Raw genomic sequence first — 26,036 nt, 5'->3', positions numbered from 1 at the left:
TTTCTTAAAGTTTTTCTTAAATTCATCACAGCAGCTGAGTTTGGCCAGTCCACCCAGTCTGGCCCCATGTTACAGTTACCATTTTTAACATGTATTTTATACAAAAATACAAAAAATGTTAAACTCTCTCCCCTTCCTGCCCTCAGCTCCATCCAACAGGCTGTCATGAAGATAAAAAACTGCCCCCACTCTGGACTCTGAACCCTCTGACCCACATAAATGACTGTCTTTGCACTACTATGCCCCACTTGCACACTTGTGTCAAACAGAAAACTTCTGCTGCTATTACTGACTGTCTTTGCACTATTACAGTCCTCTAACTTAAACTTTTTGCTGCTACTTGTACATCTACAGTCCTATTCTCTCTTGTTTATTTTTAGTATTTATTTTCAGTTTATTGTTTACTGTAGTTGTTAGGACACGTCTGTCTTTATTCTTTGTGTTGTGCACTTTACTGTTTACTTGAATTTGTCTTGTCACACCGTGGGATAGTGGGAAACGTAATTTCAATTCCTTGGAATGTCTGGTACATGTGAAGAAATTGACAATAAAGCCGACTTTGACTTTGAATTATTGTCGACTGATGTATATCTTTCATACTGTATCTGGTTTATTAAGGCGTGCTGTGGATTCATTTGTTGATGCAGCGCACTGTACTGACAAAACCACATCATGCACTCATTCATAGCTGCACTGAATCCTGATTTCCCTGACAGACGAACAGATGTTTTCACTGTCCCTGGGGCAAAGTCCTACATGCTGTATACCTGACAGCGCTTGACATTTTTACACAATGGACATTAGGGATATATAAAGGTATAAATATAAACAGTGATAAAAGTGGCGGGTGGACAATGTTGGGGACGCATCCCCTTCAGGACAGAGGATCTAATTATATACATGCAGTTATTGGAAAGTGTGTACTGCGAGTACACACTGGCCTTCTCTATAGGCGGAACTGTCGCACCATAATTGGCTGCAGTTATTAATAATGAATATGTGATGAGGAGACACACTGATTTGTATGTAAAATTAATCAATTATGATTGTTCAGAGAAAAAAGACGTGTATATGAGGGGAGCCAAATTGTTTTCATGGCTGATGCGGCTTCTAATTATAATTATGCTAAATGCTACGTTGACACTCTGACATATGATTTCAATTTTTGCCTGTGAACTGTCAAAGTATTCAAACATTGACATGTTTTTGGTTGTTTTGGCTCTAGTCTAGCACATCGGACAGCCTGCCAGTCAAGTATTATATGATGACTTGCCCATTTACCCCTAAATGGCTCGTGACACTTCAAACTGAAACTGAACCGAACGTAAAGGTACGGAGATACGGCGACTTACAAAGAGCGAAATGGACCTTTTTATTGAATTGAAAATTGCATGAGTCATACAGCCACCCTGCCATCCATCATGCTTCACTTCTGTACAGGACGAGTCCGTTCTGAAAGATGATTTAGAATATCAGCGATGCTGCTCGGTCACATAAAGGTTAAATGGGGCAACAATTCAATTCAATTCAATTCAATTCAATTTTATTTGTATAGCGCCAAATCACAACAGAAGTTGTCTCAGGACACTTTCCATATAGAGCTGGTACAGACCAAGCTCTTTTGACACTCAAAGAGCAGTGTCCTGTCAGGTCACTCTGTGCCGTGAAAACATTAGAATTAAAAATGAATCCACAGAGACACATGTATGAATGTTGCTTTGAACACTGAAATATTTTCTAATCAAGGTTGTCACCTTGTCACCTTCAGTGGTTGCAGGTTGGTTTTTCCACCGCACAAAGCATCAGTGTGTGATGTATGGATGTGTTAGTATGATCCTCACTTAAACACGAGTTGATTTTCCTTTTTCTGAGATACCACTTCTTTAACCCTTCTCACTGTGTGTGCGTATTATGAGCCTGTGCTGTGCGTGCACGTGTGCAAGGCCGTGTTTTCTTCGGTGTGTATTGCACGCCTGCGTGAGTTGCAGGGAAGGGGCGAAAAGCAATCGGCGAGGCTTCAACTGGAGATGGGATTGCCAGTTGTATATCTTGACACTGGACATATTTATGCTCAGAGAGGCTCGCCTTTCTGCCGGCTCATCACAGCTACTGTCAGGCGGTGAACAGTGTGTGTGCAGGGTCTGTTTGTGCTGTGTGATGCTCATGTGTTGATAAGACGAAACCTAGTGCATGTGTACGTCTGAGTGCAATTTGAGAGGAGACAAAAACTGTATCATTAACATGAAATTCAAATTTGCTTTATTAGCATAATGATAAGTACAGCGTTGCCAAAGCATGTTGTAGAAATTTACAATCAAAGTGTATTAATGCAGAATGTAAATGCGATAAATGGTTTGCCTGTCACCATGCTGTATACACTACAAGTACAAATAAAATCTACAGACATGCCTCCAACTCAAACCTGCCAAAAGGGGAAGATGGAGGAAAGCCCTCGCAGCCAGCTGATCCTCATCCATAGTAAATTTCAGTGCCATTTAGCTCTGAACAGATTAAATAGACACTGTGAGCAACTTGAGACTGAAAAGACACTAATAACTAGGCATAGACTGACTGACCACAATCTGCTCATTGAGACCGGTGCATGCAGAAAAACCTGGCAACCCACAGACAACAGACCATCAGTTCTGCCAAAATCAAGAGGAGCACTTCCTGCTAGACTGCAGTCTGCAAAATGACAGAAAGACCAAGTTCTACACCAACATGAAAGTCACATGGAAAGACTCTGACACGCTCTCCGGCCAAAACAAAACCAAATATTTACTGACAATAGATTTTAGAACCGTGAGGACACAGACACAGCGAGGTTCAGACCAGCGTGAGCTACGAAGTCCAAAAAAAGGAAAACACACCACACGCTTTATAACGTTTTCCAGCTTTTATTTTGAAGGCCGAAATCAGAACCAGTAAACGATGTCACACCCTGAGGAAAGACCACAAAAACACATGGAACCGTACTGAATCCTCTTTTTGAATCTTATTTAGTGTCTTTTCTATTATATTTTATCTCATTCTGTCATATTCATTCAATCTAAACAGTAACTTATCACCAAATCCACTGAATCAGGACAGTGAGTGCAGGTCTATTGATCTTGGCTCCATTTTATGATATTTATTGCAACAGAAGTATTGCCTTTTTTTCCAGACAAAATCCAGTAATTCTGTCCACCTGATCCCCCAAAACTCAGTGAAAAAATCCACCCTGGGAAGTGTGTGTCAGGCCTCAAGAGTGTGTTTTTTGAGCTTGAGAAGGTTGTTGTTGCTGTTCAACGGACGCCTGTCAGGATCTTTTTATGGGCTGTTACGTTGCTGTGGCTGATAAATCACTTTTCACAATGGTTATTCAAATCGGTCCGTCCTTTGTGGCGTCGTTGCGAATGAGCCTCGAGACACAGATCTTTGAATACAGATCACTCGTTTCACAAACAACAGTGAATGTTATTTTGTTTGTATGCTCCTGACACACTGACTCCTCTCTAATCACTGAATCATTGAATGACGCCTAGATGCTTTTTTGTGTCAAAAAAAAAGACTCCTTGGTCTTGCGTAGTATTTCTCCAATTACAGTGTTTAAAGCGTTCGTCATCACACCTTAACATTTCCCACCTCAGCTTTCAAAGTGAGTGCAGTGTCCCCTGCCAGCAGATGGGGGTCACCCACAGCTCACTGTTGCTGCAAGCTGCACAGGGGAATATTGTGTCATCAACTGCAGCAAGCAACTCGTTCAGTACAGTTTCACCACCAATTCAGTCCAAGATCGGCACTCGATCACAGCCTGCTAATTCAATTTTCCGAGCAGTTTGTTCCTAACTGGCAGGATATGTGTCCTGCTAGCATGATGCTCTGTTAGTGAACGGATTACTAATTAGTTTTTTTATTTGTTTGTTTGTGGTGTTTCTTCATCACCTACCATCTGAAAAGCAGAATTGATCCTCCAACAAAACATCTGAATATACAAGGCTCGAGTCTTCAATGAAGACTAAGGCACAAATTAATGGAATTCATTAAAACACATCATCAATGTTTTTTTTCATATTATATCACTCTAATTATAGCTTAACTTATTCCTCCTTTCCAAATGAGTAACATTAATGTAACGCTGCAAAAGATGAGCCTTATTAATCCTGCAGACATCTCCAGCAGGAGACAAGCAAACGTCCTCATCGCTCTGCTGATGTCCAGCCCAGCTATTCACATCTCAGTTTCATATATTTCTGATTAAAGAGAAGTGGAGTTCTGTAATGGGCCTTATTAAGCTGTCTAACATATCCCAATTCTATATAAATACACAGTCAGCCAAATGAGTTTCATGCATCGTGAGACGTGCCCCCCTTATGTGCATGGAAATTGCACAGCTGTTTTTCCCCTTACTGGTACAATTTTTCTGCACATGAAAAGTGCCAGCTTTAATAAAAATCTGATAAATTACCAGATGCAAACTGTTGACCAGTCAATTTTTCTGACAAGGGCGAATTACCTGATTTTCTCCTTTTTGTCAAGACGTACTGCAAATGGAGCTTGATTGCTCCCCAAGGTGGCGAGTTACAGATTTAATGATGTTGAACGAACTCAGCTTTCTTCGTTCTCAAGCGGATTTGAACGCAGCCGGTTGCTCCGTTCAGTTTCCCTCCTTCTCTTGCTCTTTTACTCTCACACACATAAACAGATGCTCACAGAGGAGCCATTATTTTAGAGTAGTCACATTAACAGCGATTACTACAGGTTCATATGCTCTCTGGACCAACAATTAGGGAATGACCTCTATGGCTTGTAATCCCTTGTAAACAAACTAATGTCTCTCTTGTTTTCAGGCTTGAATATTTTTAGACCATCAAAAAAAAATGACTGGATTGGCTCAGATGCCAAGTCACAGGGTCATCCCCATTGTGGAAGTTTAAGAGTAGTATCAGCATAAGATTGACATTTCTGTTTTTACATTGTTACATTGTTTTTACATCCACAACTACTGGATGCAATTCTCTGAAATTTAGCAATTGTTAGCATGCTCGTGCACTGCTAAACTAAGATGGTAAATATGGTTAACATTACTGAAAACTTGTTAGCATTGTCAGGACTGTGTTACCACGTGGATGCTATCACTTAGCACAAAGCAGTGCCGTGCTTAAGTATACCCTAATAGAGATGCTAGCGTGGTTGTTGACTCTTACAGAGTCAGTACACTCTGTGCTAATGGATAGTGTAATGGTTTTTGGATACTGGAAACTCCCTACTACACTGGTTTCTTTAGCCTTGCTTGTAGCTAGTAACTGTCCTGTGCAGCAGACAACGCATGGCCTTCTAACACTGTTAGTTTGGAACCTGAATTTATCTGAACACTTGGACATTGACTATTAAAACTCACTGCCTGTAGCATGTACTTTATAACACAACATGAAAGAGATCAAGACAACACAATAGTCACATAAACCCTTTTTTTATGTATTGTCTCTTCGAAAACCATGACCTAACCTTAATGTCTTGTCGTGTCACTGGCACCAACAGTAGAATAGTGTAAAACCACCAACTGAAATGAGAAACCCATTGCCTCATGCATGCACAACCTCTAAACATGTCCACCCCCCACCCCGACCCCCCCATGATGTTCTGACCCTGCAATTGAGAACCCCGTTGCTAAATGGTAGATAAACTATGATAAAAGACTGTTTGATCAAACCACATTAATGAGGTCAGCGGCTAAGAAGACCTTTTGACAGCACAGGCGCTCTGATGTACATGCAAATGAATGGAGCTTCACATCAAAGGTAAAATTGTCCAAATCCCCGAAACCTTCATGCTGCTCACTGCACCAATGAACAGATATTAGGAGGTTAATATGCAGATTTACAAAATGTAGTCACGTGGTTTGGGAGACCTTAGTGTATGTGAATGTCCATGTGCTTACATGCATGTGAATGTCTTAACATCTCAGTGTGGAGTATTTACACACCACTCAGCTGAAAGAGTCAAACATATATGGTATATACATATCTAGTCTTAATGTGTGTGATTTTAAAAAAAGTGTGTTTGCATCCTATATGTCTGTGTGTGTGTGTCAGGGGAAGCCTAATATCCTGCGTCTTTAAGCAGCATTTGACACCTTCACACCTTCAACATAGAGCCTTTCCTTAACATGGAGACGACACTGAAACTCTTTGATGTTCCAGAGTCTCTAACCACTTAATCCCAAAGAAGGGAGGAAAAATTAAGAACCTCCTACATTTGAATGTCGTTTTTGTAGTTTTCCGCTCAATGTACACAAAAACACACACGCATCCATATGTATTTTTGACATGTATATAGTGCTTTTGCAGGCTGAAATCCATGCGTTTTTTATTTATCCCATAGATATTTCAAAGGCTTCCCTAAGAATTTACTCAAACAGCAGAGTTTAATGCATCCCATCAAGTAAATGCCCTGAAATTACCCCAGCAATCTGAGTTACAAGGGTTGCACATGACAACAGCAATGTGCTCACGGGTGGTGAAGTGATTGTGGGGGGTAATCGTGATGTCATACGGCTCTCCCTCTCGCAGAACGACAAAAGCGAATTAGCCGATGGATCAAGTTCCATCAAACGTGAGTGCGTGGAGATCACACCACGCTGGTTAAATAATCTGCTTCCACTTCTGATTCGCCTGCAGGGAAACAGATTGCAGCTCAGCTCGCGACGAGCTCTGCAAAATGTCAAAAAAATCAAGAGGATGCTCTTGCGGTTATTGTGCTTCACTTGGTGTCACAATGTCAATCCACAGAGGATGAGTGTACATTATTATGTACATTTCTATGAGTCTATTAATTAAAAGTAAATTCTACAGCTGATTATTTCAACAGGAGGGCAGTGCCTGGGTTTAGCTGTGCTGTGCTGATCTGAAACAGATGGTGAGGGTCTGCAGAATGTCATGACTCTAATGTCATCAGGTGACAGTCCATGACAGAGGGGAGATAAGAGGACACGGTAATGCTGCACAAAGAGAAAAACAAAGGCTACAAGGCAAGGTAGAGCGAGAGCTGCTGTTACACACCAGGTCTGCTACAATATCTGAGCAGTTGGGCTGACACAGTTTCAGTATTCCATTAAATGAATAATGGAGGAAGAAGGGAGGGTTAAGAGCATTTTCTCTTTCCTAATGTGGAAAGAAATGGAGGGCAGAGAAGAACAAGGTACAACTGTAAAGTGACGTTCCTTTGAGGTAATAGAGGTTAATCAGCATTATTTTGATGCATCCAGTTGTCCAAATATGTGTGTGTTTGCCGGGGGGGGGTCTGAAATTTTTAGTGATTAGTGAATTAGGTTGTTCCTCTTTTGGGGGAGGGGGCAGAGCAGGCTAATGGGATTTTAAGCTCTACTTTTTCAGACCTGCCCCATTTCATTACGGCTGCTTCTCCCCGTCAAACCCACCAGCGAAGGCGCTGAGTACACATGAGCTGCAGCAACCCGAGGAAGTGTTTTCTCAAGCTCCTGAAGCGCTCGCCTCTTTTTCTACATCTGCTTAAGCACACTCGGCTGAGTTCTCGCTGACTTAGCAGCCTCCTCTACAGATGCTTCAGGAGCTGCACCAAGAAAGTGTGTGCATATATATATATATCTGTATAAGAGCAGCTATACCTTTCTTTCTGCTCAAAGATAGGAGGATGAAATTAGAAAGAAGAGACACATGAGAGGGATTGAACATGGAGAAATGGATAAAAACATTCTCAGAGGTTCACAGCAGGGTTAGAGAACTTGTTAAAATCTAGAATTTCAGTTTGCAATCTGCTGTCCTTCTCCAGTTGTTTCATTGATTTTTCTGCCAAGTTGAGTTTTTGTCTGTAAACTCCTCTGGAAGGCGATTGCATTGATGTTGATTTTTGTCTCTAATTGAAACTTAAATATTATTTTATTGCCTCTAAGGCACATTGTAATCGTGTTCTGAAGTGCTAGCCAAATATAATTTGATATGTTTCAGTTGCTTGAAGAAATCCAAAAGGAAATAGAATAAGTCCAAGACAAATATGGCACTTTTTAAATATATCTGCTGAATACACACTTAGAGGACAAGTTTCCTTAGCATGAGAAGAAACCTTGATCAGCCGGTTTTTCTTGTGTCATCAAAGCCTGATTAGTTTATTCCTCTCTGCTACTGAGCTCCATATTGTCCAAACACTGTAAGAACACATCAGTGTGCCCCATCATGTTTCTGGCTGATGTGCACCTTACCCTTGCTACCATGAATAAACTCACTGTAGTTTATTAAGTTTATTTTGAGAAGAATGCTTCCCACCTGTCCAGGGACATTTTTAAGCATTTGTAAAGAAAAAAAATGAAACCACACTTTCTTGTTTTTCTGTTTGTAAAGATTTATGTCTTCAGTAGGAGCCAGTGGGCTTTGTGCTGAAAGCCACAGGCAGTGGGGAAGTACTGAGAGATGAACTGCATTGTTCTTTTTCCATCTTTTCTTGGAATTCGTTGACAATAAAAAATACACACACTATTATCTCACGCTCTCTATATGCACTATATAAGCACATTTTGCACTCCTCCATTGTGCATGCCCACAGTAGCAGCTGAATCACTGGTAAGCGTCTGCTGTGTCTGTTCCTGCCTCAGCCTCCAGCTGGGACCAATCTGTCGGTCAGGTGTGGCTCAGTGGTCGTAGCCAAGGCCTCACCAGCAAGCTGGAGTGCACAGAGCCCAGATACAGAGAGGGGCAACGTCCACTACAGTGAAGCCCGTAAAACACAAAAGATACAACATATCTTTGTGTTTCCATCATTGAAATGTTTGCACATGTCTGGAATGGCATTTTAAATGCAAACACAGAAATCAGAGTAATGCGTCTCATTGCAGTGAATGAACAGGGTCAGTGAAACAGTGCATGGGACCGTAGTGCAGCAACAACAGAACGGGGCTGTTGAAAGATGAACTTCAGATGAATACATGAACAAGGCACCAGCCATGTTGAGAAGCGTGTTTTAATTTGCTGATGCCGATGACAACAAAACAGCACTGTGGTGTGTGTGATATTTTGACCCCTCCAGAAGGACATCAAACAACCACTGATGCATTAAATCCCACCGGACGGACTTTCGCTGTGGTCCATAGTGTAGGACAATACGCAGCCTGGCTGCTGCTAGCCAGTTCCATACAAGAAGTTGCAAGCGAGGACCCTGCGTTGGGTGGATTATGTCTAAATAAAGCCTCGGCAGTGTATGAATCACTGTGTCACTGATCCCCTCTGCTTCCCAGACAACAGGTTTGCCTTCTGCAAGCTGTCACTGGCTTTCCACTCTTTCAAATGAAGAATAAAAGGGAGAGAGGGAGAAATCGAGACCGCGCGAGGGAGGGAGGGGAGTTGACGTTCATCACTCGAGTGCCGTGGCTTAGCCTAAGAGGCTTGAATAATCAGTATGTTAAGCTGTCAGGGTGTGCGCTCACACCTACCACGCGCTTACAAACTCCTGGGCGTTTTTTAATCAAGCAAAAACGCTGAGAGGCAGTGGTGAGTGCCAAGAGCCCAGGCTAAGAGATGAGCTTTAGAATATCTGTTACACTTTCTCCTGACATCACCAGACGTGCATTTTCACTGTAAGCTGCAGACACGTCTGTTTCTTCTCTTTAAAGAGGACAGTGAATTCTCTGTGCGCCTTTATTTTATGTGAATCATCAGATTCGGCGTAACTGCCTCATAGTACGACGATTCCCTGCACATTCTACAAATAGATTCCACATTCGCTGTGAATGGAGGTGTAATCTACATTGTTTTGTAAAATCCAGCCGACTGTGCAGGGATCGTGTTGTCATGACCCACTGCACTACATGTGTCAGCAGCCGCTGCCAGCATTGCTGAACTGCCACAGATTCTGACTGTGATTGTGAATATTGATTATAGAATCAGATGTCAGCTTTATGTTCCGCCTTAGCTTGGAAAAAGTAAAGGCTACAGAGTTTCTCCATTGACAGGATGCACTGTAGAAATTTATTCCATTCAAAAACCTGATTGACGGTCCTGATTAAAGTTCACCCAAAAGTCTCCCCAAACGCAGCTTTCATGTGCAGTTGTACACTAGAACTGCAACAATTAATCAATGAGTAATTTTTTTAACGAAAAAAAGTAGGAAATTCTCTGATTCCAACTTCTGCAATCACTTATTAGGACAGTAAAGTAAATGGGTTGTGCATTTAAGTAAGACATTTTTACATGTAGCATCAGCAGAAGATGTGAGAGACATTTTTGGATTTGATGGATCCACAACTACTAGATGCAGCTCCTTGAAATTTAGGAAATGTTAGCATGCTACCACAGCACCAAACAGAGATGGTGAACATTACTGTATATCTGCTAAGCTCTACAGTATGCTAGCATTGTCGTTATGACCATGTTAGCATTTAGCACACTGCAGTGCTGTGTTTAAGCACAGAGATGCTAGCTTGATTCTTGACTCTTATGGAGCCAGTGTACTCCATCACAACTGTTTATTGGATAGTCAACTGGTTGCAGAAACCCCTTCCCCCACACCTTACTGGTAAGCTGGGGGTGGGGGTGGGGGTGGGGGGTGGGGGGGCTGTGTCAGAATATTGCTTTAACTTTCTGAAAGCAGACTAGCCAGCATTCACACCCTCTTCATGCTGTGCTCTGCCAGCTGTGCAGGGGTGGGAAAGGAACTTATTACTCTAGCTCTCTGTTTTCAATCTGAAGTATTTCTTTTACTTTTCATGTGAACAACCGAGTGCAACACTAAAAATGTCTTCCAGGAGAGACTGAAAATATGCCCTATGACTCCAACGTTCATGTCTTACAAACTATTTCTGAACAAGCAGTACCCAGACAATCCCCCTCCCCAGGCCTGAAGGACAGTGAGATTGACGACTACACTAAGAGGAACCCCATTGTTGACTCAGGGTCAGAATACTCTCATTCATCATTTAGTCCACATTATGAAAACCTTGTCAGAAGAACAATGATAATTAATTAAGTGAAATGAATAATAACTAAATTGCATATATACATAATGATATGCATGCCGAGCATACTCCAGCAGGATGTACATAGAGGTCAAACATGCAGAGGTGTAAACAATCTGCAGGGGTCTCGTGAGTCGTGTTTTTCCTGCAGGATGGTGCAGACAGATTTGCCCAACATTGTTGCGGGATTGAGTCTCTGCAGGGATGGGAGTGGGAGTGGTTGGAAATTCTGAGTGCGCAGGTGGGTGCAGGATTTAAAACACAGTCCCGCATAGACCTTTAAATAATTGATTACATTACATGTTGCAGACACAATTAAGATGTGCATAATACATCTCCATCACAAACTGGCTTACAGTAAAAGAGCACCAGTTAGACTCCATTTCAACTGTTTGCCCCAGGAAAAGGTTTAAAATAAATAAAAAAAGGTCTTCAGTTGCTTAGAGAACATCAGAAAAAGATTTTGTGACTATACAGTATTTCATGACATGGGGCTGAGAGTTTAACCCATATCATCCGAGGTCAAAGCTAATATTCCACCTCTGCTTGAGCGCTACCTTAACTCTGTCAGCCTCGCTTTCCTTTGCACTCATCAAATGTCAAACTGCAGCCTGATTCTTGTGACACACCTCCCATAGAAACCTTCTCTTGTGATTTTCCATGAGCACACATCTCAAACATCACGCTGTTTTCACAGAGTTTGTGGGAAACCGTCACACCTTTCCTGTTGTTTTGACGGAGCAAAAAAAAAAAAAAAAAAGCCTCTCTGCACAAAGTCGACTGTACTCTCCAAAAGGAAAAGTACTGTAGGCAGTAACGTGGCCCTATAGTTGAACTTCTGACCTCTGATTTAACTCCTAAAGCACTATCTAAGTCTGGAAATGGAGCCAATTTACAAATGCTTCAACACATGTCAGATTGGATCCCAGCCAGAGTCATAAATGGGCACATTAGAGCTCTAATCTAATAAAAAAATAATAACACAAGGCTAATTCTGCCACAGCGCTCCTCCATGGGTATGTGCTCAGCTCTTTGATCACCACAGCTCTCTTAACTCCAAGCCAACAATAATATTTTCTCGTCACTTCGCCGCTTGAGCTGGTTTTCCAAAACCCCTGTATTAGCGAGTGTAAAAATAGCACAAACGCAGGGGGTAGAGGGGCTGCCTATTTATGACCATGCACCACCACCCAGAGCGATGCTAGGAAAGCAGCAGGGAAGGCTAAAGCTCTGTTCCTGCCCCACCTCTCCCTCCTCTACCCACAGTCTCTTCCACGTTTCCCCTCCCAACGCTTCATCCTGGGATTGATCTTGCAACCCTTCGCTATCTAAAATTTACGTCAACCAGTGGCTTTGCACAGAGACAAAAAGGCCCCCAGGTTTCACAGATCGTAAGTCTCTCCAATAGCTTCAACTTCTAAAAGGTGCCATGTTCAATTTCAGCCTCCGGCAATACCTCACCCCCCACCCGGGCCTCATATTCTGTTATGAATTATGACACAGGATAGATTGTTTTTTAAGTTTACAACCCAGCTCAGTGACAGAAAACTGCTTACCAATCAAGTGAGTGTGAAGGAGGGAGCAAGGGGTAAGAAACAGTCAATGGCCGCAGGAGTATCCAATGGATTGTTTTTACAGTTTGTCAGCATCTGATCAGCCGTGTGTTAACCCAGTCTCTGATATCTGTGCATAACTGTACGTTCACATATTCTCTGTAAGCTGGAAGTTAAAACCTTCAGCAGTCATTGGCTTTAACGGTGACGATGCCAATGGGGGTACTATTCTGCACAGCAAAGGCCTCCTGAGCACGGTCACTGGCCGACATGGACCAACCACTCTCCAGTAATCAATTAATCAGTAATTAATGAGTATATCATTCCAGCAATCTTCAGAAAAGGGCGTGAGGTTCGATCATGGTGGGACAACACTGGCAGTTTCAACAAATGCAAGCAGCATAATATAGTAAGTAAACTCAGAGATAAACTTGACATGTGCAAAATATTCCAGTTTTTGCCCTTATTGTAAAAAAGATGATATTCCTATGAAGCTGACAGCAGAAGCAGAAACCTATCTGGTCAGGGCAGATTTCAAAGATTTGATACCTAGTGGTGAACCTCGCTCCATCCTCGCTTGTCAATGACTGAGCCTTTCCAGGATGCCCATTTCATACCCAACCATGATACTATCAGCTGTTATCAATGAACCTGCAAACAGGTGTTTTTGGAGCATTCCACATCTTTCCCAGTCTTGAGTTGACCCTGTTCCAACTTGTTTGAAACGTATTGCTGCTCCAAATAATCACATTGAGCAGATATTTACAAAAATCAGTGAAGCTGATGCTCTAATGCTGAACAGTCATGTAATATGAATCTGCTGCGTGACTGATGGTGTGATTACTGAAGGTGGGTGGGACGGGGGAGCCTTTGACATCAAACAGAGTTCTATAGAGGTCTTCCAATCAGGTCATGGCTACAAGTGTTGAACGCCTCTTCGTTTATTTTCTGTTGCACAAACTTGATAGCTCTGCTACGAGTCAAGTGGGCTGTATAATTAATCAAATGATCACATTTGACAAAAACTATAGGGTTTACACACCAGAAAGACAAATTATTTAGGAGAAACATACATGGCTGCATCAAAACTAAACATACATGCTGAACTCTAAGCTGTTAAATAAGTGGAAATAAAGAAAAGACGAAATGTGTGAGTGGCAAATTTCCTGGAGCCCTTCCATTCACAAGCAAAGGGCATGCATTACTGTGTGCCCTGATGGATTTCTGGACTGCAGAAAAGATTCGACAGATTCTGGATTTCAGTACTTTGATGCTCATATAAGAGGTTTCATACTGAAAGAACTGAAGTTAAGATCAATGTAGAGACAGAAAATAAGACAGAAAAAAACCCGCCGTTGTTCGACTTTATTTGACAAATTATTCATCGAAAAGTCTGACAAATTCACAAAATCTGATTAAAATGAAAGAAATCTGAAAAATTGTCCCGCACTGTAAATAGAATAATAAATAAATCTAACATATAAATAATTAAGTCTGTTCTGTGGAGAAATTGCTGTATGACTCACTGGAAAGGCAAAGAGAACCGTTAACTCTTAGAAAGTAATTAAAAGGCAAATAAAAACTTGGAGTACATTTTCAAACATTTGTCTAATATCCCAAATAAAAATACATTCCCAGATTTTTGTAATTATGTCATCTAAAAATAATCAAACCTACATCTGTAACTCATGTTCTTTGCTTACATATACTTCATATAGCTCCTCTCTGAACTGTGTTCATGATTTAAAACATCTTGCAGGATCACAATCTTTTGATAAAACCCTCTAATGTTTTAAGATATACACTGAAATTATGTTAAATTTCAGCTCACCAAGTTCATAGACAGCATGAAACTTGAATTTAGCCCATTAAGAACTTTTTCTGTGTAACCCTTCTGTGAAAAAGAGACGCCAGTGTACAGTTAGTCGTCCATTACATTAACTCTAAAGTCAGCACCCAAGAGACCAAACATAATAATTCCTCTACAGCCCTTTTGTCTGCATCCATTTGCCCTCCATCATTCTGTGACAGCTACCAAGACGGCTGCCAGTCTGCGTCAGCGGCCCTGCTCGCACTGAGCCAGTCCCTGCCCCGGCAACTCCCGGCACACTCTGTGCCCTGAGCCAGGCCAGCGGGAGATCCGGAAAGGCTCGAAAGGGCCAAGGCACAAAAGGCCAGCTGCTTGCAGAGCATTGGCTTTACATAGAAGGAAGCAGGGCTTACTGAGTATACTGGATACATGTGATCCATCTTTTTATAGTGTGGTTGCTCCAAATGGAAAATTAGCGATGGGAGCAGGAACACATTGCAGATGAATTTGGAGGAAGACGTTTATAGAGAATATACGTATTAATATATAATTAGTCAGCATTCACTTGAATAACCGAGCAGGCCACGATGACCCGGTGAGTCGTATGCCATCTTTTCTCAATGACATTATTTAAAAAAACAAAAGCCTGTCTGCTCGCATGTCATGTGCTGCCACTTCAACACTTCATTGGAGCGTTTTGCTCAAATCAATTCCCAAACCGTCCCAGCACCTAGTGCCCTAAACTGACATCTGTGGCATTATGTGACGAGAAAGTGTAAAACTGCTGTGACACGGCGAGCCGCACTCATTGTCTGCATCAACGGCGTGCAGCTCAACCTCAGCTTAAAACGGTGGCTTATGAAGGCATGCAGGAGCGTGCAAACACATCAGCAGGCTCATAAATATCTCGTTCTACAAGGGATTTTACGTATGCTTTCTTGTGAGAGCTTACACTCAAAGAGTGCAGTAAGTGCATTAACTATGGCTGCAGAACAGCTGCTGGGCTGACGTGGTGAGAAAAAAAAGAGTTTGGAAAGCAAGGCCAATTTATTTTCTTTGGTGGTTCTTTACTTCCCTCAGTGAGTTTTATACCTACAGTGTCATTCCTCTTCTAAAGCTGGACTCTATTAGTCGTGTGATTTAAAGAAATTAGTCACTTCCTGAAGATGTTAATGATTAAATCATTTTTTAAGTGTCCGTGGGTAATGAAAACACAACGTAACTCACAAAATGCGGCGAGCGCTTGACGTAAGAAACTAAACTCAGTCTGCCAAGTTTGCTTTTATTGGTGCATTTTTCAGCCTCATTTGTGGTTTTGTTCACTGAGCAGTAAAACTTTGCATCCAGCCTGGACTCGGCCGAGGTTTAAGGACCTCCTATCAACACGCTTTTTGTGATGATACATGAGAATTAATATGAGGAAGATCAGCAGTTGTGACTTTGCTTTAGCGTTTGGCCCAAAGCCAGCTGAGAGCAGGAGAACACCTGCATGTTCCTTCAAGACGACACCCAATTTACACGTCCTAATAAACTAACAACCCAACACCTGAGCGGATGAATATGTGCTTGCTGCCAACGACATCATAAATATGCTTTTCACTGACATATTTATGGTCAATAACATCATAAATATGCAAAACAATATGACGTTGAGAGTAAAATTTGAAGTGTCAGGCTTTCCATTTTCCCCACAAACTGTCACAATTAAAGCTTTCCAGTGCAAGCTGCTTCCCCTCGAGGCAGCCCTGCTGGGAAGACCCTCATTCCCAAGAGGCTTTGCCACAGATGCTCTTTTTTTTGACTGAATAAGAAAAGAGAATCACAGACAGAAAGGTCAAACTGGCTGATAGAGAGACGCGTTTTTCAAAAGTTTGGTCACAGGAAAACTAGTGTAGACATGCAAGCTAAGAGATCTGAGCTGTGATTGGATTACGATGACGTCGTGTTTTTAAATCGAATTACCTAAAGACTAAAAAGAAGAAAATGAACGCTCAGGGCTTTGCAGATCATTTCAGGTAATTTAGACACTATTTACAAATGGAAATAAAAGATGACATAGTAATATATGATTAAAAACATCCAATTTTCATCCACCTTTGCTTCTTGAACATGTTTAAACACCCGCCGCCTCACGAAAACCCTCCAAAGAAACAAAACAAAGCACGTGAGCAGAAGCATTTCTCAGCTGTTGACATTCTTGTAAAGTCCAATTCTCAGATATGATAGAGTGGCTTTAAAAACGCTGGGCTGCCAGTATTGATGTCTAAAGCACTTTAGCAGTATCTCTGTCTCCCTCACAAACACACGCACACACACACACACACACACATTCCACTTCCCCTTCCTGGTAAAGCAGAGGATGTGCGGATGGAGAACGAAGCAGTTTTTTTTTTTTCCTCCGCTGCCGTTGCCAGGAATGCTTTATGGGCCATGTTAATATTGGAGTTCTGCTGGAAAGATGGCTTGATTCAATCAAGCAAGTCACTGCCTTGTAAAGTCATTACACTTTCTGCAATGTCATGCGTTCTGTAGCCAGTGGATAGTCCTGTGTTCTGTCCTGGCATTAGTGAAGTGGCCTAGCTTGGCCTCAGCATGTGTGCCTGGCACGTCAGCGCCTATAAATAGGCGTCACCAACTAACGTAAACACTTTTCCAAAATCAATTAGAGATGCATCCTCTATAACCAAAATACAGCATGTTGTCCGTGTCAACTTTTGCTTCGGGCAGACTTAAAAATAAAAGACTTGACTCGCTTTCCTATTAAATTTGCACACCCCAAGAGCTGGAGGGTATGAGATTGCAAAAGCCACGAGGAGAGAAGATGAAGAGATTATGGGCAGAGAGGGAGGGGGAAGTTGATATCGGGGCAGAATATCAGAGGAAGAAGAGGAAGACAGTGACCTCACTGATATCATCTCCCGCAAGCGTGTCACTTTTCTGAGAGAGACACAAGTGCTGCAGGGAAAACTTTAAAATATGCATGCAAAAAGACAGCGAGGCCAGACAGAGCGGAGACAAGTGAGCGCAAAGAAAACAACAAGAGCAGAAGAAGAAGAGGAGAGGGCAGGAAGTACTTTTCAAAGCATCAGCGCAGGCTGAAATGAGGGGAGACTTACCTGCTCGGACGTTGTGGATGGTGGGACGGAGAAGTGAGGAGAGTCAAAGGGTCCCGGGGTGGTCTGGGTGGTAGGGGGGTCTCGGTCTGGCTCGAAGCAGGGCTGGAGGGTGGTCCAGGAGAGGGGAGGAAGGATGGAGTGACAGGGAGCAGGGAGACGGGGAGGCTAAAGGGGGGGAGAAAGAAACGCTGCTTGCCTCTCCCTCCCTTCCTCTCTCTCTCTTTATCTCTTTTCTCCCTCCAACAAACACACACACACACACACACTCACGCTCGGAGGCAGACACCAAAACCCAGAGTCACTCAGATAATAGGCAGAGAAAGAGTCTTTACATTTACACGCTCTGCCACAGGGGGAGGATGGGGCGAGCTCTCCTCCCACTCTCCTCCAGGCAGCCAATGGGAGGCGGCACAGAGGTGTCCAGGCAGCCAATGAGAGCGGAGGCAGCCGGTGCCATGCCCCAGCCAATAAGTGCAATAGCTCATATCCAGTTGAAATAATTACAATATGGAAGGAGTCGTGAAAAGCTTCCCTTTTGAAGGACAGACGAAGCGCTGCACTCCAGCCAGTCGGTGTGATTTAGGGCTGCAGCGGACATTAGAGTGATTAGATTCTGGGCCACTTAACCCAGCACAATATCACTGCATGCAACTCTGCAGACCAGGCAGAAACCCCACCGCCAGACAGCAAGAGAGGCTTCAGTCAGCTGGAGTTTGGAATCACTCATGTTCGGTCAAATGAGGCACACATGCACAAAGGCAGGCACACACACGATGACACATGCAGGCGTGTGTTCACTTTCAGGGGCTCTCACACTCAGAAAATGAGAGCAAAGTGTGGGATTTTATCAGGCGGCATTGCTCATGTGTTCAGTAAGGAGCATACTTTACTTCCAGTCTCATTTCACCCCCCCTCCCTTAATCAATCGATGGCTCTGGCAAGCACCCAGCTTGATAAATGATCAATAGTGAACTGTCAGGTTGAGGAATGAAAGGCACGTCACCATCCCGCTCCTCAGCCTGCGCCGGGGATGTGAAGGAAACACCAGTGATAATGTTACATCAAAAACAAAGCAGCAGTACTTCTCCGTCGTTCTTTTTGTCAGCAAACACAGCCCGGCGACTTGCTGAAAGGTGGATTTTCTGAGGGATGGAGGGAATTCTCAGGGGCGGCCAGCTGTGAGGGATGCAGGGTTTTTATATATTGCTGAGAAACTCTGGGTTTTCTTCACAAAGCTCAGAAGCGCCAACAATAACTCTGCTTCGCTGTGAAAAGGAAGGGTCCCAGAGGAAAATTACCCACCTGTTTCTGAAGATCTGTTCAGGGTGGGGTTGGTGGGGAGGCGGGGTGGACTCTTACATTCACACGTGGGCACTTAAGTGTTTCCAGGTCACCTGCATGCAAACTGATGGCCACAGTTAGCCAGTGGGTTTATTGTCCAGCTTTAATCTGAAGAGGTCAACAGTGTCTCCAGCTCTTCCCATTTTCAGACATGGAATACGAAGTATTGCTGCTGCATGTATCCGGCTTTTTGCATGGCTTTAATTGATCTCAGAATATGTTGATGGCTGATGTCTTCCCACTTGTCATTTGTCAGTTTGAATACTCACCATCACCTTTGATTGGCTGTTCGATTTGATCGAAGATGGGAAGTTGTCTGCTTTCATGGGGTCATCACGTTGGAGGCTGTTTAAGGAGGGTGGAACAGAAGTTTTTGAAACTACTTAAACGGGATATTTTTGGCTTTCAAACAAAGGTCTCCGTTACACAAACGGCTGCTTTATTCAGACGTGACAGGGCGTTATAATAAATAACCACCATGTTAATGTGACCTGATGCAGGAGAGGGAGCAGTGTGCACGGTGGAACAGCAGAATTCTGTTTGGTCACATGTTGAATGGGAAGTGTTCATATATTATTTCTTTCATGCATTTATTGAAAAATCAGGGAAGGAACTTCAGTTTGACTCATTCACACTGTTATACAGTTTTATTTCTTCGTAAGAACTTACAATCAAGTGCAGGGCTGCAACTAAAGATTGGCTTCATTATGAATTTAGCTGTCAATTATTTTCTTGATTGCTTGTATGGTTTATTAAATATCAGAAAAAGGTGCAATCACAACTTTGTGAAGCCCAAGGTCATGTCAACAAATTACTTGATTTGTCCAACCAACTGTCAAAATCTTGATTATATTCACTAAGCAAGAGCAGCAAACCACCAGAAGTGAGTTGCTGGAACCATTTGGTGCATTTGTTAGAAGAAAATGACTGAAACAATTCATTGATAATCAGAATAGTTGGCGGTAATTTATTTGTGCACCAACTATTCAATGAGTTGTCTAATCTTTCAGTTCTAAAAGTGACAGATTGAGGTGACGATGCTCTTACCAAGATGTTTTTCTCACTTTTATTTAACTTTGTGCTGCTGCAGTCTTTACATTAATCTGACAGCATTCAGTTCAGACTTTTTTTTTTTACATTAAAGTGTAAAAACATTCACATTAAAAAGTGCAGTACAGTAACAGTAACCCCTAAGATTGTAGTTTGTTCTAATTTTGCATTGACATATAAAATGCTCCTCCCACCATATATTTACATCTAACAAAAACTGAGCTTTCTATAGTTCATACTACACAGCCAGCATCCCCTGTGTGAAGAGTTCAGAAGAAATTCAGAGATCAGATGATCAGGTAACAGTGTTGCATGTGTAAGGCCTGCACATTATCCCATTACTCCCCTTTGAATGATCTTTTGGAGGGGCCCTGAAAATCAATGAGGCTGTCAATACGTGCATTATAACATGGTTGGATACACACAGCACAAGCGTTGCATCAGACTGTCAGTTTAGCGGAGGGTAAAGTCCCGAAGTTTGTCTCTTGTCTGAAATCGATATGGCCAGACGGGGGATGCATGAGGGAAAAAAGTATCCTTACTGGAGTCTTGCTTGTATTGTAGCATTCAAAATCGTAATCAGAGTCAGAGTCATCATCAGAAAAATAATTTCATGGATATTTCTAACATTTGACATGATTTTCCCCATCCTTGGATGCCCAAGTCTGTATCACAACAACATAGTGATTGTGAATTATCTTGTAAATCTGCATTACAATGTCTCAGGACAAATCCAATCAGTACGGAGCCTGCAGCAGAGCAATCTATAGCAATAACAAGACCGAAGGGTCACAGACTCCAACGGCAACACTGTAATTTACAGTAGCATAGATTTACAGAAGGGGGCTGATACGAGCCCCCGTCTGCGTGCGAGTGGGAGAGGAAGCGACATAAAAAATTCATTAGAAGATGGAAGGAGATGTCACATCGAATATGTAGCCAGCTGCAGTGATGACCACGGGTAGTGAGCTGTGTGAGGTTGGTGAGGTAGCTGTGAAGTGGCTCTGCAGACTCGACCTGGGGGAATTCTAAATGACACCATCATGGAGGTCTCATCAGGAAGAGGACGCAAAAACAGAAGCGTGATAAATATCAACAGATATTTGTTTATAGCGGTTATTATGTAGTTGATTATAAAATGTCTTGATAATTAAGATTTGTTCATGGATGGAAAGTAACAATCTGTAGCTCTGTTTTCAGGTTATTGGCAGTTCTTTTTCCTCGCTGCTGCTAAATGGCATTTTCATCTGGAAAAAAAAAAGCATAAAATATGCATTAAACCAAATGCGCAGGCACAGATTGCATTAATTAAACTGTGTCAATTATGGGAAAGGCAATTAGTCATAGAATAGTTCTGGCCAGCGCGGGAGGTCATGATCTTTTCACGTCTGCAGAAAACATGTCCCTGAGGATTGCTTGACAGGAAGTGGCTTTACCTTGAATTTGAGTTACACCTCCTGAGTCAGATTCAAATGTAAAGGTGATAAAAGGAGCCGGAGCAACATGCCAGGGTCAGTGTTAAGGAGAGAGCAGGTATGATGAAGTGGTCAGAACCTATCTTCACAATGCCAGGAATATCCACTCCAGATAACATCCTTCTCATCAAATATTTAAAGACAGGAGGGAAAAAAATAGACGTAAATGCCAGAAGATTCACAAGGGGATTTAAAGACTGGGAGACTGTTTCTCATTATCTATCTAAATGTCAGTGAAATGTGAAAGCCTTGCAGTAGGCCTTAAGTACTTCAGACACTACACAAATGTTGCTTTAGGCCTCCTTATTACCCTTTCATTTGATGGGGAAGCATGTTAGTTAGTTCAAGGCAGAATGCATTAAAATGGTGAAATTTACTAATGATTTACGGCACAAGCTTATTTTCCGGTATGCTGATGTTGGTATTTTTAAATAAGGTTGCTCCTCTCTGAGATAAAACACATTAGAAGGTCACAAAACAAATTGGCTGTGTAACTACGCCGTCGGTGCACTGTTAAGATATCGTTAGGTTTGGGTGAACGTGACAGCGAGCCACCAGCGTCGAATAAACACAGGCCACAGATCTGACAACTGTGGCTTTTCGCTTCCGCCCCGAGCATAATTACGTCCCCCAGTATCTGGTTGTCACCTTGTTGTATCATTACCGTAGCTGGATCATTTCACTGTACTTAGTTATTACTTAGCACCCACTAAATATAGCTTTCCCCAGGCAGCCAGCATGATAGCACTTCGCAGCAAAGCCAGCTGCGGGTTATTACATCCCAGCCACCCCCCACCCACTCTAACCTCACTCAGTCAAGAAGACTTAAATGGATAATATGCCACTCAGAAAGTTGTTTTTTTCCTGAAGATTTACTCCACCAAGGACACTGAGGAACTGGACAGGAGTTCTGATGCTAGTTTATTCTTCTTTCAGCCGGGGACACTGCTGCGACACTGAGCCTCCCAGTCAATTAATTTAAGCCTTATAGCTCTCGTAAGGCTGCTCAGCGGGCTGAGATGCTTAAGAGGCAGATTTGATGAAATCGAGTGGGAAGTGACTGTATTTACTGATTATTTTTAGGGAGCGCTTGCTTTTCATTACAGGGTAGGCGAAAATGCCAAGCTTGGTTCTCAGATGACATGCCGTTAAGATGACGTCTTCAGGCTCCCAGTGTTTAATACCAACATTGGCCTGAGTTTATTGAAATGAGAAACTTGAAAGAAACTGACCCCAGCAAACTCTTATAATGTTCACAGTCCTCTGTATTGAGGTGCAGGGTTGTTTAGTATACATATCCAGAGGAAACTATACAGCATAATGAAGATACAGCAGAATTAACCTTTGAGCATTGTGTCAAGTTAGAAGTTTGTAATAGTATTGATTGTAATGGTTCAGGACTGTGACCACAAAATCCAAGATTTCGAGATTAAAGGTGTAAATTTATGAGAATGAAGTCGTTCTGTAAGAAAAAAGTCACAATTTTACGAGGATAAACTCAAACTATTATGAAAATAAAGTCCTAATTTTACGAGAATTAAGTTGAATATTAGTATAATAAAGTCCTAATTCTTGTCTCTGTTATTTTAGAAAAGAGATAGTTAAAATGAGGGATGAGTAAAACCGTTCAATTAACGTATAACATGACATTAAATGTTGACTGTGTCATGGCAGTAGTTGCTAGGGAGCTACCCGCGCTCTTGCTTGTTTTGTTTACTTCCGTTTTAGGATTGGTAGTGTAATATCCTTTTCTCGCAAAATTCCAACTTTTTTTTTTGCAAAATTCAGACTTTTTTCTTGTAAAAGTCCGACTTTTTTTTCTCGTAAAATTCTGACTTTTTTCTCATAAAAGTCTAACTTTTTTCTCGCAAAATTCCGACTTTTTTAACATAAATTTTCAACTTTTTTCTTGTAAAATTCCGACTTTTTTCTTGTAAAAGTTAGACTTTTTTCTCGGAAAAATCTTAACTTTTTTCTCGGAAAAGTCTGACTTCATTCTCATAATATTATTGCTTTATTCTCTTATGACTTCATTTTTCATAATAGTATGACTTTTTTCTTGAAGTCTCAAAAAATCTTTTTTCTGCTCAGTGTGGCCCCAAAACTCTCACTATCTATTACTGTATTAAAACTCTATTAACTATGTTCTTCCTTGTTTTTTCATCTGTGGAGCCTTGGGTTGAAAATCTGATTGTAGTTCTGTTTGTGAAAGCTTCAGTATTTTCAGTACTATCAGACGTATAATTAATGGAGATTTTAAAGGCATGGTTTCGAAAAAGCGTTTATACTTTTGGCAACCTGAGAATACTATGTATTTGGTAGAGGTAACGCTGTACTCCTTCTTTTCTTGCTGTACTTTGCCTCGACTGAGTCAACCAGCTGTCTGGGAGGAGTTATTTATTGTATGATGGAGTAACTTACTGATCCCCTGAGGGAAACTGCAGTGGATAGTATCTGTCAGTTATGTCTTGTTTGAGGTTTGCTGTGGAGGATATGTAAAGTCTGTTTATGTTCATGGTCCTTTGAATGTGAACTGTATTCACTTTGGTGATGTCCTGATTTCAAATAGCTGCAAAACTAATGACAACCTCAGCTGTTACTTGCAAATGTTAGCATGCTAACATGCTAACCTAACATAATGAACATGGTAAGCTTGCTAAACACCATGTGATCATAGTCTTTGTGAGCATGTAGCCATGCAGCATGCTAGCAAAATATTAATGCTAGCATGGCCCATGCTAGCATTAATATTTTGCTTAAAGCAGTGCTGAGCCAATGGGAGCATTGCCAAAAGATGCAGAACCAGATGAAAAACAGTTATTTACCTGTGGCGTGTGCGTGTGTGTGCGTGTGTGTGTGTGTGTGTGTGTGTGTGTGTGTGTGTGTGTGTGTGTGTGTGTGTGTGTGTGTGTGTGTGATTATTCTAGGATTTTCTGTGAAAACGAACCTGCTTATTCAGCAGTGTGTTCTGAAAACTGTTCGGGGCAATTTTGTGTGTTTATTTTGATATATTTAGACTTACTAAAACTTAATAACTCACACTGCTGCTCTCCATACTTTTCTGATGTTTTCAGAAGAACTTTTTTGAGTTTGCAACCCCAAACTTACCTGTAGCTGTTTTTTTTTTCTTTGCACTTGATATTCAGTGTTTCCCTTCCTCTATTTTTGTCATTTGGATGTGTTAAAATAAAAAAGCAGAAAAACGAGGTGTAACTCCTGTCAAAATGCACACTCACAATGTGAACACATTCTCCACAGTCCCATTGTGCATGTGCTATAGGTCAAAAGGCTTAATTAATTAAAAAATAATGATTTCCTTTGCCAGCTGCTTTTATTTCTTATATAGAAAATATAGTAGCATTACAAAATAAAAGATAATAGCATAAATTGTGGCTTTCTTCTGAATAAAAGCACTGCTATGATAACATTATTATAACATTGTGCTTTGATATGCCACACTAAAACAAGCCAATCGTTAAATATTTGCTGAGATTATATTTTATATCAACCATACACATCTATGTCCGTGTCTCGCACAGAGGATGGACATGTCCACTCGGTGCACACTCCATACCTAGAACATCCCCACATGGCGAGCAGTCACCGCACCACCAATCATGCTGATAAGCATGGAAATGTAGGCCTCTGAAGCTCGCTAATTAACACATCATGTCTAATCATATCAGGCTATGCTAACCGAATCCTTGCCATAGCTTCATATTCAATTGACATCAAAATGTTATCAATGCTATTACCCTTAGCAAGACAGCAAATGAGAATATTTTCAAAATGTTGAACTGTTTCTTTAAAGAAGCACAAAGCATGAAGCATTGGATCTTGACCTCTAGTTTCGGTAAAGCTGCCAGGAATGAATCTGTAAAGGGCAAGAAAAGGTCACCCAGCAGGTCAGTGAGGTGCCAGTTTTGCCTCAGCCCCTCGGTTAAAACTGTGTTAGTGGCCCGAGTGCCGCTCTGCAGAGATGAGAGGGCAAAGGTCATATCTGACTGCTCTAAAATGTGTTTGTTCTTTCAGTATGTTGTCTCTCCAAAGACGTAATCTACCTAGCTGCAGACTGTGTACTTGAAATAGATCAGTGTTAAATATGATGCTGTGTTCAGTCGGCTCCACTGGTGAACCATGTTATTCCACTGAATGCTGTGATTTATCTCATTATACAATCCTCTCTTTCATTAGCTGTGTCACATGGTGAAAGCTCACCAGCATTATCTGCTGCTGCATGAATGTTTTGGGCTGCAGATGGAGGGATAAATAACATACTGTCCACTGCAACTACCTGAATGTAAGAAACTCTTTAATGTCAGGCATATCATTTTAAAGCGACTACCAAATTAGGCCAACTCTGAATAATTCAAATTAATCTTCTTAATCAAATATCATCTTGAAACGCCTCCTAACTTTAAAGAAGAGATTTAAGGGGATTTCATAAGCCATCGCCAATGACTGGTGACCTAATTCAGTTCTCTTTTAAAATCCACTTTACTTGTAGACCTACAGCCAATGTATTCATGATTGCCTGGTAATTTCATTTTCAGGAAATGTCAAACTTGAACATGTTCAGGCAACTTAGGACCATTGGAATAGCATCCAGTTAGTGAACAATGCAACTCATCTCCCAAAAATGACTTTCAGTAACTCCTAATGGAGACCAGTGTTCTGCTAGTTACTGGAAAATAGTCATTAGTTACTAGTTACCTCATTAAAAAGGAACCA

The 26,036-nt window shown here is 41.7% G+C and overlaps 1 protein-coding gene across 7 annotated transcripts in view; it reads right to left on the bottom strand.

The window, feature by feature from the left end:
* Positions 1-17,800, bottom strand: part of pcbp3 (poly(rC) binding protein 3) — a 61,731-nt gene extending 43,931 nt beyond the window's left edge. For 3 of the 7 annotated variants that reach the window (XR_011602937.1, XM_070975757.1, XM_070975754.1), the window contains exon 1: positions 17,440-17,767. The gene's annotated coding sequence lies outside the window, so the exon portion shown is untranslated. Of the gene's footprint in view, positions 1-17,439 lie in introns of all 7 variants that reach the window. The other 4 variants (XR_011602938.1, XM_070975755.1, XM_070975753.1 and 1 more) reach the window with 2 other exon arrangements.
* Positions 17,801-26,036: the final 8,236 nt, after the last annotated feature.

The sequence above is a fragment of the Chaetodon trifascialis genome, chromosome 12 (genome assembly GCF_039877785.1).
Source record: "Chaetodon trifascialis isolate fChaTrf1 chromosome 12, fChaTrf1.hap1, whole genome shotgun sequence".
NCBI lineage: Eukaryota > Metazoa > Chordata > Actinopteri > Chaetodontiformes > Chaetodontidae > Chaetodon > Chaetodon trifascialis.
Note: the sequence above shows the minus strand (reverse complement) of the source record. Positions and strands in the feature narration are given on the sequence as shown.